At 39.3% G+C, this 17,141-nt stretch overlaps 1 protein-coding gene across 1 annotated transcript in view; it reads left to right on the top strand.

Moving 5' to 3' along the window:
- Positions 1-4,119: 4,119 nt before the first annotated feature.
- Positions 4,120-17,141, top strand: part of LOC121880310 (cytochrome c oxidase assembly factor 5-like) — a 111,548-nt gene continuing 98,526 nt past the window's right edge. The window contains exon 1 of the mRNA XM_042387470.1: positions 4,120-4,292. The gene's annotated coding sequence lies outside the window, so the exon portion shown is untranslated. The remainder of the gene's footprint in view (positions 4,293-17,141) is intronic.

The raw sequence follows: 17,141 nt of genomic DNA, 5'->3' as shown, positions 1-17,141 counted from the left end.
GCCTATTGGTTAAAACAATGTCTGGTTTCCCAGAGTTACCGGCTGATACATAAGTTGCGAAGTCGGGCCCGAGGTGTGTTATTGTCCCGTGTTCGATGAGAGCATGGAGGATTTTTCCTCCCGGGTTTCTAATATTGTTTCCTAAGGTTGTGTGTTTAGCATTGGGGTCTCCTATGAAGTATGCTGGATTGTTTTGCCTCATTAGTTTTAAGATGTCCCCTGTAGGGAATATTGGCCTTCTGAATGTTAAATATGAGGTTCCAATAGTTATTGGGCCTCTTGTATTTATTTCGGCTGCAAGAAAGTTACTTTGAAAGTTGTCAATGATTTTGTATTGTATGTTGCGTTTTATAGCTATTGCTATTCCGTCATGTGGTTCGTCGTGTATGTTCATTTGATGTACATGGTAGTTAAAGATCTTGATTTTGTCACTGTTTTTCCGACCATATGCGTTGATAAGGATGATGTCTGGGTCTATTGTGCTGTATATGTTGGTAAGTTCTGATTTCCTCGTCAGATTCCAGGCAAGGACGTTGTGCTGAATTATCTTTAATAATTTGTTTTGAGTAGTCGTGGATCCCGAGAGCTTGGTGTAGGGTGTTTGCTGGCTCGTGTATCTCCTGGTGAGTGTCTGCTCCTTTCCTCCTTCAATCCCGTTCTGATTTTCTTAAACTTAGTTATATCTACTCTTTCAATTTTATTGTATTTGGTGTTTATAAGTCCTGCATTTATCAATTGGTCTATGTAGGATTCTTCTACCCTATCATCTTCGTAGGTGAATTTGACTGTGCCTTCCTTGATTTCCTGCAGAAGTCTGTCATTTGTTATTGTAGGTGGTGTGTTGACTGAGTAGAAGCGGATACCGATCTCATTGCCTAGGTCTGCTGGCTGCACATCGCTTGGTGAAGATGGGGGGGGGGGGCACGATGGCCAGAGTGGGATTCTTTTCTTGGTTTCGCTTTGGTTGGGTCAGCTTTTGCAGGTTGTGGTTTCTCTGTTTGCTGAGTTGTGGAATCTGATGATTTGCGGTGAGGTGTGACTGCTTGGGTGATAGGGTCTATTTTAGGGTTGCCATACGTCCGTATTTTCCCGGACATGTCCTCCATTTAGGTCTCGAAATCTTCATCCGGAAGGAATAATTAAAATTCTTCAAAAGTCCGGAATTTCAGCTTCCATCATTTTCTCCACAGAAAAAAACATGAAACTGTAATGACGGGAGAAAAAGAGAGAGGGAAGGTGGAAACCGTAGAGATCTCTTTCAGTTTTCGTCAGCTGGTAAGTAACTTGTACGCCTGTACGGTGTTGTCAACTTAGCTGTCAAATATTTGATTGATAAGGGGGTAGAAGTTGATGAAGTGTTTTGACCAAGTTAGTAACCTGAAGCAGTTTGTGGAAAATTACAAGTGATGAAGAATTTAGTAATCTGCCAACACATAAAAAGTGGACCAGATACTTTGAAAAATCAAAGAACATTGAATGCCACTCAGAATTGCTAAGAATTGCACAATTCTTCTTTGCTATATCATCTCACAATGCAAATGTAGAAAGAGTTTTTTCACTGATGCAGAGTCAATGGACAAAGGAAAGGAACAAATTGAGTGTTGAAACAATGAAAGGCATTCTGACTGTACAGTACAACTTCCGAAAAACACCTTGCAGTGACTTCTACACCTTTCTAAAGAGCAATCAACCAATACTGAAAAAGATCCGATCTACAGAAAAGTATGCATGGGCACATCAAGTCACACACACAGTGGGGGAAGAAGACTGCAGCTAAGGGAATGAAGATGTTCAGCCTTAAGCAAAGGTATTTTTTTTTTTAGATTTCTATACCATATATGTTGTATATTAGCCTGTGTGTGCCTGGCGGTGGGGGGGGGGTGTCTTCGGGAGCGTCCTCTTTTTTTAATGTTCAGATATGGCAACCCTAGTCTATTTCCATGACGTTTTCTTCTGTGCCTAGTTTGGTTATGTGCTCCTGTGGTTTGGTTATTCCCAGGCTACTCTCGGTGACAATTTTAAATATTTCTGTTGAGGGGGCGTCGTCTGGAAATTTCACCTCCGGCAGATTGTTTGCAGCAAACATTTCCCTGATCGTTTTTCCAAAGGTTCCTGGTTTTGCAATGTTGTTGATGTGTGCATGAATAATACTGGTTAGAATTGTGAAAGGTAATCCTTCGCTCAGATTGAGGTATGTAGGTTGCATGAGAGGATTTTCTTTGGCTTTCTTCAGGACTTTGGAGGTGGTATCTTGCAGCTTTGCAATTGCTGCATATGTCTTGTTGGGGTCTGTTTCCATCTTCTTATTTGTCTTTTCTTTTTCTCTCAGATTCCTGATTATTTCTTTCCTTATGGGACAGCGTGCTGCTAGTGTTCGGTGGTCCCCATTGCAGTTCAGGCATTTGGGGTTATCTTTATTGCTGCATTCTCTGAATGTATGGCCCTCTGTTGCACATTCGGAGCAGAACTTCTTATCTTTTTGGGGACAGTTTATGGCAAGATGATTGTATTTATAGCAGTTCCAACACGGTGTTATTGCGTAAAATTCCTCCTGCTCAATTTGTTGTTTTGACAGATGGTAGTGGGAGATACAGAGGCCACTCTCTAGTGCTTTTTGTGCCATGGAGATCTCTCCAAACCTGACCTTCATCATGGTGGGAGCACCAGGCATTAGCACCACCTCCTCAACTCTGGCCCATGGGTTCTTCTCTTCTATATTGTTAGCAATGTTTCTTTCAGTATATTTTTGTCTTCCCTTTTAATTACTACGGATTTTTTGCACGTAGTTGTGGTGGTATTACTGTTTCAAATCCTCATTCTTTTAATTTCTTTGTTGAGTCGGCACAGGACTATGAAGGAGTCCTTTGTTTCGATCAAGGCGGCGAATTTAATGTTTAGCTGGGCACTTAGTAGTATGCCCAGTTCCTCCTTGCGTTTTTCGGATACGCCACCCAAGAGGGAGCGTACCCGTATCCTGTTTCCAGTTGTCCTAGTCATTTGCTTTGGTCGTTCTCCGTGGCATCAGTCTTGTTGTGATTTTACGGAAGTTACAGGCACCCTACCTATTCCGGGAGAGCAACCTAAATACAGGAATTACAGCACTCCCCACCGCCACTTGCTGGTCGAGTGGTCGTGGAGTGGTTCCTGTGTCACTCACCCAGGAGCCCCGTTAGGGGAACCTATATCCCGATTGCTGATAAGTGCTCACTTATAGGCGTGAGCTTAAAGTGTACCTATTCAGGGGAGGGGTGGAGGATTAAGGATTGCGACCCCCTTCCTAGGTGGACCCGCACGACCACGGTTTCCCAGGAAGGCTCGGCGGAGGGGTGGGTTCTGCTCCTACCCCCTTTCGTGTTCACCATCTCCTACAGTGGGGGTGAACAGTTACAGGGGGGACCCAAGGACGAATACACCTCTAGGGTGCAGGTCCCCAGGCCAGAGCGAAAAAGAAGGAAGATCAAAGAAAAGCAGCCAATGGTGCAAGTGACACCAGTGGGATCGCGGCCCAAGTCCGCTGCAGAAAGCCGTTACAGATCTCCCAATCAGGGCCGCCTCTGATCAGGAGTCACCCCTGATCAGTGGGGAGGCACAGAAAGGGCGTTGTCTGGAACGAGGTTCCCGGGTGTGTGAGTAATGGTGGTGAGGTGGTCGTTTTCGTTCGGGTCGTCAACGGTTAAAGACAGGCTGGGAGGCTTTAGCAGTGAAGGGTCAGAAGAGAGGTCCGTTCACGGCGAAGGCTGGCTGGCGAATGTCATTGAAGAGATAGGTCACCACGAGGTCAGGTCTTATATAGCGGAGGTAGGCGTGGCTTAATAGTTGACCTCCGTGATGTATGGCGGCGCTGGTTGACCTAGACCACGAGGCATACACTGAGGAATTCGCGGGGTCGGCTACTCAGCGACAAACAGCGTTTGTAGGGGAGAAATCCACTACAAAGTAATGAAACCTCAGGTCTTTATTGTTGTTTTTATTTGTGCCCCACAAACACACCGGTGAAGCCCATTCCTTCTCGCCATGTTTGTGTTACTGTCATGTTAGTCACCACTCACTAGACTCACCACTCCCAGCGTCCCAGTGATCAAGTCAAAACAAAAACAAACGTCACAACTTTTCTGGCTATTAGTCAGTGCCGTCTAGTGACCAGGCGCGAGCACTAGGGGGAGCTACAGAAGCAGCTTCGGGTCTTGAAGCTTTTAAAACGCGCTTCTTCCTTTATACTTTCCTTGGTCTGGACTCTGGAGGACTGGTAGTCACTTTCGGGTGGAGTAACAACAAATAGGAGATATATCAAGGCAAGGTTTATTTTAATTTGATTTTTGCTGGATTTTGAATTTATATGTATGGTTAAGGTTAATATATAGGACTAACCCGCCAGGGCTGCGTAGTGCTGATGCGGCCATATCATCTCACGTCCAGAAAGTGCCTCAAATTTCACTATATCACATTAAGTTCTTTCTGTGTAATATACCGGCAAAGTTAGGTGAGGTTAGGTAGGTTTTTTGGTTTAGTTGGTTAGGTCTGCTCTTCATACCCACAAATGTGTAAAGTAGCGTTTTTTTTAAATATCCAATTTTAACATATTTCCACAAACTACAACAGTGTCCACTATAATATAACAATTAAAATCCGATGTTATATTATAGTGGACACTGTTAGATATTGAAATATGTTAAATTGAATATAAAAAAACATACATTTGTATGGCAGACAACAACAACTACTCACTAACCGGTATACGAAAGAACAATGTATAGTAATTTGACACTGGCGATGAATATCGCAACCTACGGTTATCTATATATTCCCGCTTTATGGCATTTCTGGTGCAAATGAGCCGTTATGGAGATCCCCCCCCATCCCCAATTACCGACAATCATGGTTGTTCAAAGGGTATTATTTTAGTTTCAGTCAACCAGGGAATCTTGGGAATTAGTATCATCTCACTTTTGGACATAGTTCGCTCCAAAGTTATAAACTACTGAAACATTTAGATCTCCCTATTCTGAGCATTTTGAACCCCATTTATACCATTCGGAAATGGTTAATAGCGACATAATTGAATTTAATTGATTTTATGCACTTCTCATTCTTCGTCTGTGAGGAGATGTTTTCGGTGCATCATGCATGCACAATATTGACTGACGTCATCCAGTCGTGACCAATGATGTATCGATATCATCACACAATTTTTTTTCGACCAATCACCTATGAATTTTTTCAAAGGAAGCAGCCTGGGTACGGATTTGAATTTCATTGACCAGTCTGACAATGGCTGTGGTGGAGATTGGTTGTCATTCGTGCTCCTACTATTATTTTAAGTTTATGTTGAGTTTTACGAGAAAGACGATCATTCTATCCACTTCTAACTAAGGTATTGTACTTTCGAACATGGCATGCCCCAAAGTTTTAAACTACAGTACTGAAACATTTAGGTTAGGTTATTTTAAGCTAGGTCTACATGGGGTTAGGTTAGGTTTTGTTAGGTTAAATGACTCGTTTTCGCTTTCTCCCCACCCAAAAACCCTGATTTCCCAGGCTCTCCCCCATTATTATTGGGGGATCCGAGGGCAAAAACTATCAATTTCCGACAAAAATGAAGGTCAGATTCGCTTAAAACACACCAAAATATACTGGAAAAACATATTGGTCAACCCCTAGGGACTCATGTCCTAAAGTAAAAATTTACCTTGGAATTTAACTATTGGAATCAGTCGTAGGTAGTAAGCAGCTATCAAACAGGGAGGTACTACCATCTGGGAAGATATTGGGGTAATTATTGACAATTGACCCGCAAGCAACTTTTCATAGAAAACGATTTTAAAAATGCTGCAATTTCAAATGTCTTTTATAGTGAACACTGTTGTTGTTTGTGGAAATGTGTGGGTATGAAAAACAGACCTCACCAACCTAACCAAACAAACCTACCTAACCAAACAAACCTACCTAACCTTACCTAACTTCTTCTCCTGGACTCCTCGGTATATTAAACAGTTATTATTTGGTTTAGCACATCTTCAAATTGCATAGAAGCACTTACTTTTAGACAATTACAATGTTATATATATATATATATAGGGGTGCTGGTGGTAGAGTGGTACCGCTCTTGCCTTCGCAAGCGAGATGTCACGGGTTCGATTCCCGGGCCGGTGGAAGTTGTTTGGACATACTTCCTAGCCCCCATTAGTCCCTGTTCACCTAGCAGTAAAGTAGGTACCTGGTGTAAATCGAAAGTTGCGAATTCGTATTCGGGGACAAGTTGTTGGAGCTTCCAATAACTTGATGACATAAACCACTGACTCTTCAGGCTTCTACGCCCTTAACTCATGAGACATAAAGGCAAGCATGAACTTAGCATGCTTCCCTGTTGGGCACTGTAAACGCTTCTGCGTTTCACCTTACACAAGGATGTAGGGGAGTGCCCAATAAATAATAATAAAAAAAAAAAAAAAATGTTATATATACATTCCTCAACCCTTGAAGCCTCTTGGAAGCATGTTTCTTTCAGAAAAATCACACAAGCGAGGAGAGCCTAAGAAATTAGATCAATAAATCACTACCCGCCATTTGTTGTCCCACCATGAGCTGTCTGGAGCTGTAAGTAAAAAATAAAACATTTTCTACCCCGCTGGGGTAGGGATTAGGGTTCCCCACAGGGGTTAGGTTAAGGTAGGTTAATTTAGTGAAAGTTAGGGGTGTAGATGTTTGGTTTTTGATGGAAAATAGCCGCTTTTGATCTAGGATGACTCGCATCTTTTAAAAATCAACGCATTTCCCATGGAAATGAAGGTCAGATCTGAACAAAACACATCAAAATACATCAGAAATCAAACATCTTGTGAAAAAATTCGAGGGTGTGCTAAAACAAATAATTACCTATTAAAGAGAAAGAACTTACTATGATTTGGTGTAATTATACGTTTTTTGTGGACGTGAGAGTAGCTACCTTCATCGGCTTTGATTGAGTCCAGGCAGCGGCGTATTTTGAAATAGTACGTCGTATTCAAGAGACTTTGCACACAAACCCAGTTCAATATCACAGTATTGCTGTGAAAAGTACTTTCTTAGAAAGATGCGTATAAATAAAAGTACAATGCTGTGTTTAATCTTGGTATTTTCAAGCCAAGTGCCTTTATAAGCACTAGAACTGTAACACAAGACCTGGCAACAACCTTCTCACGTCATGTTGAAAATAAAATTGGTGTGGGGATGAGACGCTAGCACAGCAAAGAGCACGGCTGCATTACTGCTGGGAAGAAAAAGTAGTGCGCGCCTAGGCGCCTAATTATCTTTTTTTTCGGGAATTAGCCCATCTTGGCACAGGTCAAACGACCCACAACGGGGCTTAGGGGGCGAAAAAAAAAAGAACAAAGAAATTGAAAATTGGGAAGAAAAAGGTTATACAGTGTTAATCTACACCACGAAGATACCGGAAAACCAACTTTTTAAAGTGAGACATTGTATAAGTATGGAAATACAAAAGAAGGCAGAGCATTCCACAGTTTGGCTGTGTGAGGAAAGAAGGAGGTACTATAATGGGTTATTCTCGTGTGACCGACATCCACAGAGAAACGGTGGACACCGCGGGTAAGACATGTGTTACGAGCCCACGGTCTTGCCGGCGGTACACAGGATGCCTAATCCACTGAACATTGCCCGTTAAAGCACCTGTAAAAGAGAGAGAGTGAAGCAACATTGCGGTGAAGAGAAATGGAAAAGAGATTGTTGACTAAAGGAGGAGAGTTAATAAGACAAAATGCCTTTGATTCCACCCTATGTAGCAGTTGGACAGAAGAAGAGCCACCCCAGATATGAGAGCAGTACTCCAAGTTAGGACGAATGAATCCCTTATATACTTGGAGCAACTGCTCAGGAGTGAAGTAGCTACGGCATCTGTACAGCATTCCCAACTTTCGGGAGGCAGCTTTAGCTGTATTAAGGATGTGTCAATTCCAGGACATATTGGAGGAAATGGTGAGGCCTAACATATTTATTTCAGAATTTGGCAGAATGATAGTGTCCTGAAATGTAATTGGTGGGAGATCGTCTAATTTACAAAGTGTAATTGGTAAATATTGAGTTTTATGACTATTGAACTTAACCAAGTTTGTACCTCCCCATTCAGAGATGCTGCACAGATCCGCATTGATAGAAGTAATGATATCAGTTCCAGAAACAGATCTAGTTTGAGAGTTAGGAGGAAGGGGAAAATGTGAAGAAGAGTGAAGAGTAGAATCATCAGCGTAAAAATGGATAAAATTAGTTGTAGTGTGAAGTAAATCATTGATAAAAAGAAGGACGAGAGTAGGTGAAAGAACAGAACCCTGTGGGACACTACTACTGGTAGAGAAAGAACGAGAGATCGATCTCTCAACAACAACTGCCATGGATTGGTTCTCAAGGAAGCTAGAGATGAGAAAACAAAGTGGGGGAGAGAAACCAAAAGAGGGAAGTTTAGATAGCAAAGACTTGTGCCATACCCTGTCAAATGGTTTGGAGATGTTGAAGGCCATGATGAAAGTTTCCCCATAATCCCTAAGAGAGGATGACCAAGGATGGGTGCAATAGGAGAGCAGATCATCAGTAGATCTCGCCTGGTGAAAGCCATACTGGTGATCTGACAAAAGTGAAAGGCATTCAAGGTGACGGAGAAAATGGGAGTTTAAGATAGTTTCGAAAATCTTAGAGAGGGATGAAGTTAGGGCAATGGGGTGATAGTTAAAGGGATTAAAATGGTCACCCTTCTTTGGGATGGGCTGAACCAAGGCATGCTTCTAAGAAGAAGGAAAAGCTTGGGTTTTGAGGCAGAGGCGAAAGAGGCGAGCAAACACACTCCCTCAGAACACGAGGGGGTATTCCGTCCGGTCCATGCGCCTTACTCGCATCCATCCTGGATAACACACCGGCAACCCTGCGAGTGGAGATTATAGGAAAGTGCATAGGTTCAGTAGGAGGTGCAGGGGTAAGAGGGATAGAGTGGGAATTGTCTAAGGTGGAATTAGAGGAGAATAAAGTTCCAAAGAGGTTGGTTTTGTCAGGGGGAGAGTTGGCTATAGAGTTATCAGGTCAGAAGAGAGGAGGAAAAGAAGGAGTGCAGAAGTTGTTACAGATGTTTTTAGTTAAGGACCAAAAGGATTTACTAGAGGAAGAATTAGTCAGGACAGCGGTCTTTCTTTTAATAAAATTCCGCTTGGCCTTACGAAAAATATCCTTACATCAATTCCTAGAAGTAATGAAAGAGGTGTGGGTAATAGGAGGAGGAGATAGTTTCATAGCTCGATATGCCCTATCTCTCACCCTGCAAGCAAGAGAGCAGGAGCGATCCAACCATGAGTGTAATGTGAAAGTTTTGGTAGAAGATGGGATAAATGCACTCATACCGCCCTGTATAACCCCAGCAATGCTGTCAGCACATACCGAGGCATCCCGAGTGGAAAAGCAACATTCATCCCAAGGAAAGTTGGTGAAGAATTCTTGCAAGGATTGCCAGCTTGCCCTCCGATAGTGCCATAGTTGATGTTAAGAGGGGGGTGGGGGAGGTGGTCGTTCCCAGTTTGATGTAATAGAAATAAGGTTGTGATCAGAAGACCCTAAGGGGGCAGAAATTGAGTATGAATAGTGTGAGGGGTTAGAGGTAAAACAAAGATCAAGAATGTTAGCAAGTTGATCGTTTCGATCAGGAACGTGTGTAGGGTGTTTGATTATTTGTTCCAAATCATTAAGTAGGGAAAAAGAGAGAGCCTCAGCTCCACCTGGGTCATCCCTTGCAGAGCCAAGCCACTCTCTGTGATGTACATTGAAGTCCCCTAGGTGCAGGGCCGGATTAAGGCCAATTGATGCCCTAAGCACAGCCCAACAATGGTGCCCCCTTGGCCCTCCCATTGCTTAACTGACAAGATATTAAGACCATGATTAAGACTCAATGAATACTGATGTTGAAATATGAGATAAAAAATTCAGGTTTCTTCCAGGCCATCCCACAAGCCAGATCCTACAATTGTTTTAAATATAAGCTTGTTTTATTTATTTTACACTAAGTAGCGGTAAGCAATAAAAGCAAATTATCAATTTATAACCAGGATCCAGGGAAACAGATAAAACTGCAAATTTTCAACACTTTTTATTATGTTTTTTAATAAATTGTTATAAGAGAGGAAATTCAAATACAAAATTTTAACATATTGCATGTACATGGATTAAAATCGCCTAATAATACTTATAAATTTACTTATAATTTAAACATTTTTCTCCTACTTTTTTTAATTGCAAAGTCTTTGATCAAGTCCTCAAAACTAATCTGCCGTAACAAATCTACTTCTATGCTTAGCAGAGACAAGGCATCCAACCTCTCTTTTCGTATTGTTGTTCTGTATGGATTTCTAATTTGCTTCAGCTGAGAAATCGAACGCTCAACTGTGCAATTTGTGAGCATAAATATTAAAAATAAACGAAATGCAATTTTTACATTTGGAAAAGCACATTAAAGTTTGTCTTCTAAAATTATTTTATAAAGTTCAGCGTGACTGAAACCGGTTTTTACAGTTTCAGTTGCACTGAACTTATGGCGCACATATGAGTGAAACTGCTGAAGCTCAGTAGAGAAATTAATGTACAAGTCCTCTGGGTAAGCATCACTTAGCCTTTGAGAACACTGAACATACCTCTTAGTTTCAGTAGATGATGATACAACAATTGGTACATTACTTAGAAAAGAAAATCTGTCCGCTATTTCTGTGTACACCTATCCTCTTCTTCTCATCTGGGTTTCGAGTTTGTCAAGAATTGTGTAAAAGATGGTGATTCGAAATTTATCTCTGGGGTTCAGATTTACTTCTAATGCATCTCCGTCATCAGGTACCTTCTTTCTGATACGCTTGCGAGTTTGAGCTGCATTATAATCTACATCTGGTAGGATTTCCTTCGCGAGTGATTCAAACCTTTCAAAGTCATCTCGTAAAATGCAGAGTTGGTCAGTTAATGACGCATACAGATCTGCACATGCTTTCAAGTTCACGTCCTCACTTTGTAGAACTTTACTTGCTCTATGAAACTTTTGCAAAATCTCATCCCATATGGTCAACATTAAAACAAATTCTAGCAAAATCGCCGCCCTCCGGGCGGCTCATCCGCTAGGCAACAGTAGGACGTCACCCTCCGGGAGGCTCCACATTGTCTCACTGTTCAGTCCCCAAAACTTCTTCCACCAATAGTTCATTAACGGTGTATGTAAGTTCCACCATGTTTTTCACTACAACGGTACAGCGAAGTATATTTTTTTAGCATTAAACTGTTCTTATTTTATTGTCTAAACATCACTACATATAACACCACCCATCATCACTACATATAACATCATCCATCATCACTACATATAACACTATCCATCATCACTACACATAACACCACCCATCATCACTACATATAACAACATCCATCATCACTACATATAACACCATCCATCATCACTACATATAACATCATCCATCATCACTACATATAACACCATCCATCATCACTACATATAACACCATCCATCATCACTACATATAACACCATCCATCATCACTACATATAACACCATCCATCATCACTACATATAACACCATCCATCATCACTACAGATCGGTAAAGTAGTTTCCAAGATTCTCGTGCGAACACGCAAACAAACAAACCCACCCACAAACAGACGGGCTGCTCATCCGCTAGGCCACGGTAGAACGCCACCCTCCGGGAGGCTCCACATTGTCCCACTGTTCATTCCCCAAAACTTCTTCTTCCATCAATAGTTCATTAATGGTGTATGTAAGTTCCACCATGTTTTTCACTACAACGGTATAGCAAAGTATATTTTTTTAGCATTAAACTGTTATTATTTTATTGTCTAATCATCACTACATTAACACCACCCATCATCACTACATATAACATCATACATCATCACTACATGTAACACCATCCATCATCACTACATATAACACCATCCATCATCACTACATATAACACCACCCATCATCACTACATATAACACCATATATATATATATATATATATATATATATATATATATATATATATATATATATATATATATATATATATATATATATATATATATATATATATATATATATATATATATATATATATACATATACAGTGAGTTCTACTATAACGCGTGTTTTGACAACGCGAATTTGCTCTAACGCGATTCCACTCGAACGGTTGTTGTGGCTTCAGTTCACGTTCGACATCACATGTTCAATTGAGTTATGTGTTTTGTTTGTGAACAATTGCAGAAATAATGTATGTAATATTTTTGTATACAGTATACCTGTACAGTATATGTAAATTGTAAAATTTTACATAAAAGAGAAAATCAAATTACATAGCGTTTTACACCCGCGCTCTCTCTACATCACACACAGTGTTTACAGTTCACGTTCGACATCACATATTCAATTGATTTATGTGTTTTGTTTGTGAAGAATTGCAGAAATAATTTGTAATATTTATGTATACAGTAAACCACTCACAAGGTCCTACAGTACCACTAATTATTTTATACTGAAACTTACGTTTGGTAAGCTGGATTAAAATGAAGATTACCGGTATATTAAAATAATAAAAATGTATTATAAACCAGTCTAACATACCGTAATAAACACAGCTGCTATTATCAACCCCCCCTCCCCCATTTGCCAGTGACAAGAAAGGGAAAGTGACCTTGACTGTGACCGCCTGTGGCTATTTTTAGCCGTCCTTGTGTTCGGAGGTGGTCAGTAATGCATATCTGTATATTTACTGATCATAATACTTATCTCTTATAAAGAATTCATTTAAAATTTATTTTTTTGCAAAGAATATTCAGTAAATGACTGCATTAATTCTTGAAACTACCTACAGTGGTAAATTTAGGATATAAATAATGAACAGAAGTCACGTCATGGATTCGGAGTTTGGTCCTTAACGATCACCATAAATGTAGCCTCCCTTTTTCGCGAAACACGTATATAAATTAAAGAAAATACTTGCAGTATATTTAATATATTACAGTATATTATATATAAATAAATAAACAAATAAATTCAAATTCCTTATCATCCTGTGTCATATACAGAAATACTTGAGTCCCTGAGCGAGTACACAAAAAGAAAACGGACATCCTGGAGTGGATAGAGAACGGACATCTCTACTGGGGGACTCAAACGTTTCTCATGTTTTGTGGGCGCTCTAGCATAATATGAATAATATGTAAATTACAATATATATATATATATATATATATATATATATATATATATATATATATATATATATATATATATATATATATATATATATATATATATATATATATATATATATATATATATATATATATATATATGTGTGTGTGTAAATTGTAAAAATTTAAATAAAAGAGAAAAACTAATTACGTAGCGTTTAAAGTGTTAAAGTGTACTGTACAGTGTTGTGGCTTGGCTCAATGTTTACAGTTCACATTCGACATCACTTGTTCAATTGATTTATGTGTTTTGTTTGTGAAGAAATACCTGTACAGTATATGTAAATTGTAAAATTCTAAATAAGAGAGAAAAACAAAATAAGTAGCGTTTAAAGTGTACTGTACATTGTGGCTTGGTGCGGGGTTATGCAGTGTTTACAGTTCACGTTCGACATCACATGTTCAATTGATTTATGTGTTTTGTTTGTGAAGAATTGCAGAAATAATTTATGTAATATTTATGTATACAGTATACCTGTACAGTATATGTAAAATGTAAAATTTTAAATAAGAGAAAAACAAAATACATAGCGTTTTAGACCCGCGCGCTCTGTTTACTCCACACTTTGTTTGAAACATGTGAAGCTTTTAAGTGTCTTCAGTGAATTCTGATTACTGTTTCTCCAATTTTGTGACTATGGAAAAGAAGAATATCCCTGGGAAGCACTCTGGTGATCGCATTTCCGGTGGTGATCGTAAAAGAAAGGCTATAACACTTGAAGAAAAGCTTGATGTTTCATGACTCCTCAGCCTCAACATCACCCTTATCCCCCATCAAGTTATATTCATATTTTTTCAAGGTAAAGTGTAACATTTACTGTATGATTTCATTATTAGATATGAATGTAACATTTAGTTAGACTGTGCTATCCTTTGTGTTAGGCTAACTACGAAATTTTTTTTCGATTTGGAGTAATCTGCACCTAACCCTATTTTCTCCATAAGCCCTGTTATTTCTATTACACGAATTTCTATAACACGATGTTTTACAAGAACACTACTATCGCGTTATAGCAGAACTACCTGTATATATATATATATATATATATATATATATATATATATATATATATATATATATATATATATATATATATATATATATATATATATATATATATATATATATATATATATATATATATATATATATATATATATATATATATATATATATATATATATATATATATATATATATATATATATATATATATATATATATATATATATATACACACACACACACATACATACAGTAATTCCTCCGTTAATCTAACTCAATCTATTCTAGAAGGTCGTTTATTAACCGAAAATCTCGTTAACCGAAACCATTGTTTCAATGGGTTTTTGGGTAATTGGTTCCAGCTCATCGAAAAGTGCCAAAATTCAACAAAAAAGGTAGAAAAGTTCACTTACTTTGAGATGTGTATGTAGAAGGCTCCTGGATGATGATGATGTGAATTTGAAGTGGGAGGTGGAGGAGGAGAAGGGAGAAGAGAAGGAAGTGGAGGTGGAGGAGAAGCATTTTACTGCTTCTTGGAAGGTTAGTCACCTTCCATGAAAATGTCAGGAACCTCTGGACTGACAGATTCTCCACCATGAACATCCTCTCGCCTTCTTGAAGTGGAAGGCTGAGGGATAGCATCTTGTTCCCTCTGCCTTTTACTGAAGAAAGTGTCAATTGTGGTCTGTGGGGCATCTGTCCTCCTCACCATTAACTTATGTTTAAAGAAGGAGACCACTGAGTCCTCAACATGACACAAAGTTAGTTCAGTTTTTTCCACTTCTGGGTGCTTTGAAGCCAGTTCCCTGAACTTCTCCCAGTAGTAAATCACATCTTTCAACTGTTTAGCTGACATATGGTCATCACTTTCAATTTCCTTCTCACCACTGTCAGCCTCTACCTGTAACATCTCATCCAGTTGCTTCAAGTCATCAGGAGTAAGTTCCTCCTCATGAGACATCACAAGCTCTTCCACATCCTTCTCCTCCACTTCAAGGCCCAATGACTGACCAATGGACACAATCTCTTGGTCCAACTCTGTTTCTTCCTCAAATCCCTCAAAATCATGGACTACTGATGGCCACAGTGCTTTCCATGAAGAATTGAGGGTTCTATTGGAGATTTCTTGCCATGATGACACAATCAATTTTACAGCCTCCAGGACGTTGAATTGTGTCTTCCAGAACTGTTTCAGTGTTAGTTCAGGATCAGTGGAAGTTGCCTGATGACACCTCCTAAACATTTTCTTCATGTACAACTTCTTGAAGTTGCTGATCACATTCTGGTCCATTGGCTGTATGAGTGATGTAGTGTTTGGAGGCAAAAACAACACTTTCACAAAGTCGAATTGATACTCCAAATTGCTGGCAAGGTCAGGGTCATGACCAGGAGCATTATCCATGAGGAGAAGAGCCTTTAAAGGAAGTTTATTGGTGGTTAGGTAGCTCTTGACAGAGGGGCAAAACACATCAACAGCCCATTCATTAAAGAACTGTCTTGTCACCCATGCCTTACGTTGGACTTCCAATAAACTCCAAGCTTTGTTCTTACCACTTTCTATTGCTTGAACACCCTGGGGTTTTCAGAGTGGTAGACAAGCATAGGCCTCAGTCGGAAATCCCCTGAAGCATTGGCACCAAGCAATAGAGTGAGACGGTCTTTCATGGGTTTATGCCCAGGTAAAGAGGCTTCATCTTTGGTGATGAATGTTCTTTTGGGCATCTTTTTCCAGAACAGCCCAGTTTCGTCCACATTGAACACTTGCTGTGGAAGATAATTTTCTTCTTCCATCAGTTTTTTAAATTCAACTAAAAACTTTGCTGCCCCTTCTTTATCAGCACTAGCAGCTTCACCATGCCTAACAACACTTAAAATGTCATTTCTTTTCTTAAATTTTTCGAACCAGCCTTTGCTAGCCCAAAATTCTTCAAATTCTGTTCCTGAAGAACCAGGTTGATCTGCCTTTAAATGTTCATAAATCTCCCTGGCTCTTTCACAAATGAAATCACCAGAAACTGAATCACCTTTCATCTGTTTTTCCCTAATCCAGATGATAAGTAACCTCTCAGTTTCTACGATTAGGGATCTACTTTTAAACACACTTGTAGATTTGTCTCTCACGTTCACTTCCTTAAATTTGTCTTTTTGTGCAAGAATTGTCGACACAGTTGATGCCGACATGCCATATTCTTTGCATAGCGCATTTGATTTAATGCCTTGTTCGTGTTTTTTTATTATTTCCTGCTTTATTTGGATTGAAATTGCTTTTCTTGATCTCTTAGGCCCCATGCTGGATTCAAACAATGGCAACACGTATTTTTCAAAGTTAAACTAGCTGTAAATAAAGAATATTTTCTTTAAAATAACACTGCACTGCACTATATATTGTCAATATGTAAAATAAATTTCAAAATTACCAATACTTTGCTTGGAAACACAGAAAAAAGCGTTTAGTTGAAGAGAGTCTCAAGCAAGATGTTACCTCCAATGAAAACAGAGAGACTGACGCCTGTTTGCTGTGTTAAGAGGCTGGATGCCGCGCATTAAACTAGTCACTTTACTTTCAATTTTGTTCAATAATTGTTAAAATGACTAAAAAATTGAATATTAAACTTTTAAAATTATTGAATAGTATAAACTTCTTGATATTTACTAAAATAGTAAGGAATTTAAGCCCTAGAACCGATTAATGTATTGGCGGACTGATACTAAAGCTGGTTGCCCGGTCAGTGCAGCGAAAACATGTTGAGGTCGGTTCGTAAAGAAACCGTTAACCCGAATTAGCGAATTGAAGATCATATGAGGAAGCAGTGTCGAAATTTAATTAAATTATGCGTTAAGCATTAATAGATC

The sequence above is a fragment of the Homarus americanus genome, unplaced genomic scaffold (assembly GCF_018991925.1).
Source record: "Homarus americanus isolate GMGI-L3 unplaced genomic scaffold, GMGI_Hamer_2.0 scaffold20930, whole genome shotgun sequence".
NCBI lineage: Eukaryota > Metazoa > Arthropoda > Malacostraca > Decapoda > Nephropidae > Homarus > Homarus americanus.
The sequence above is the reverse complement of the archived record's forward strand: the minus strand, read 5'-3'. Positions and strand labels throughout refer to the sequence as shown.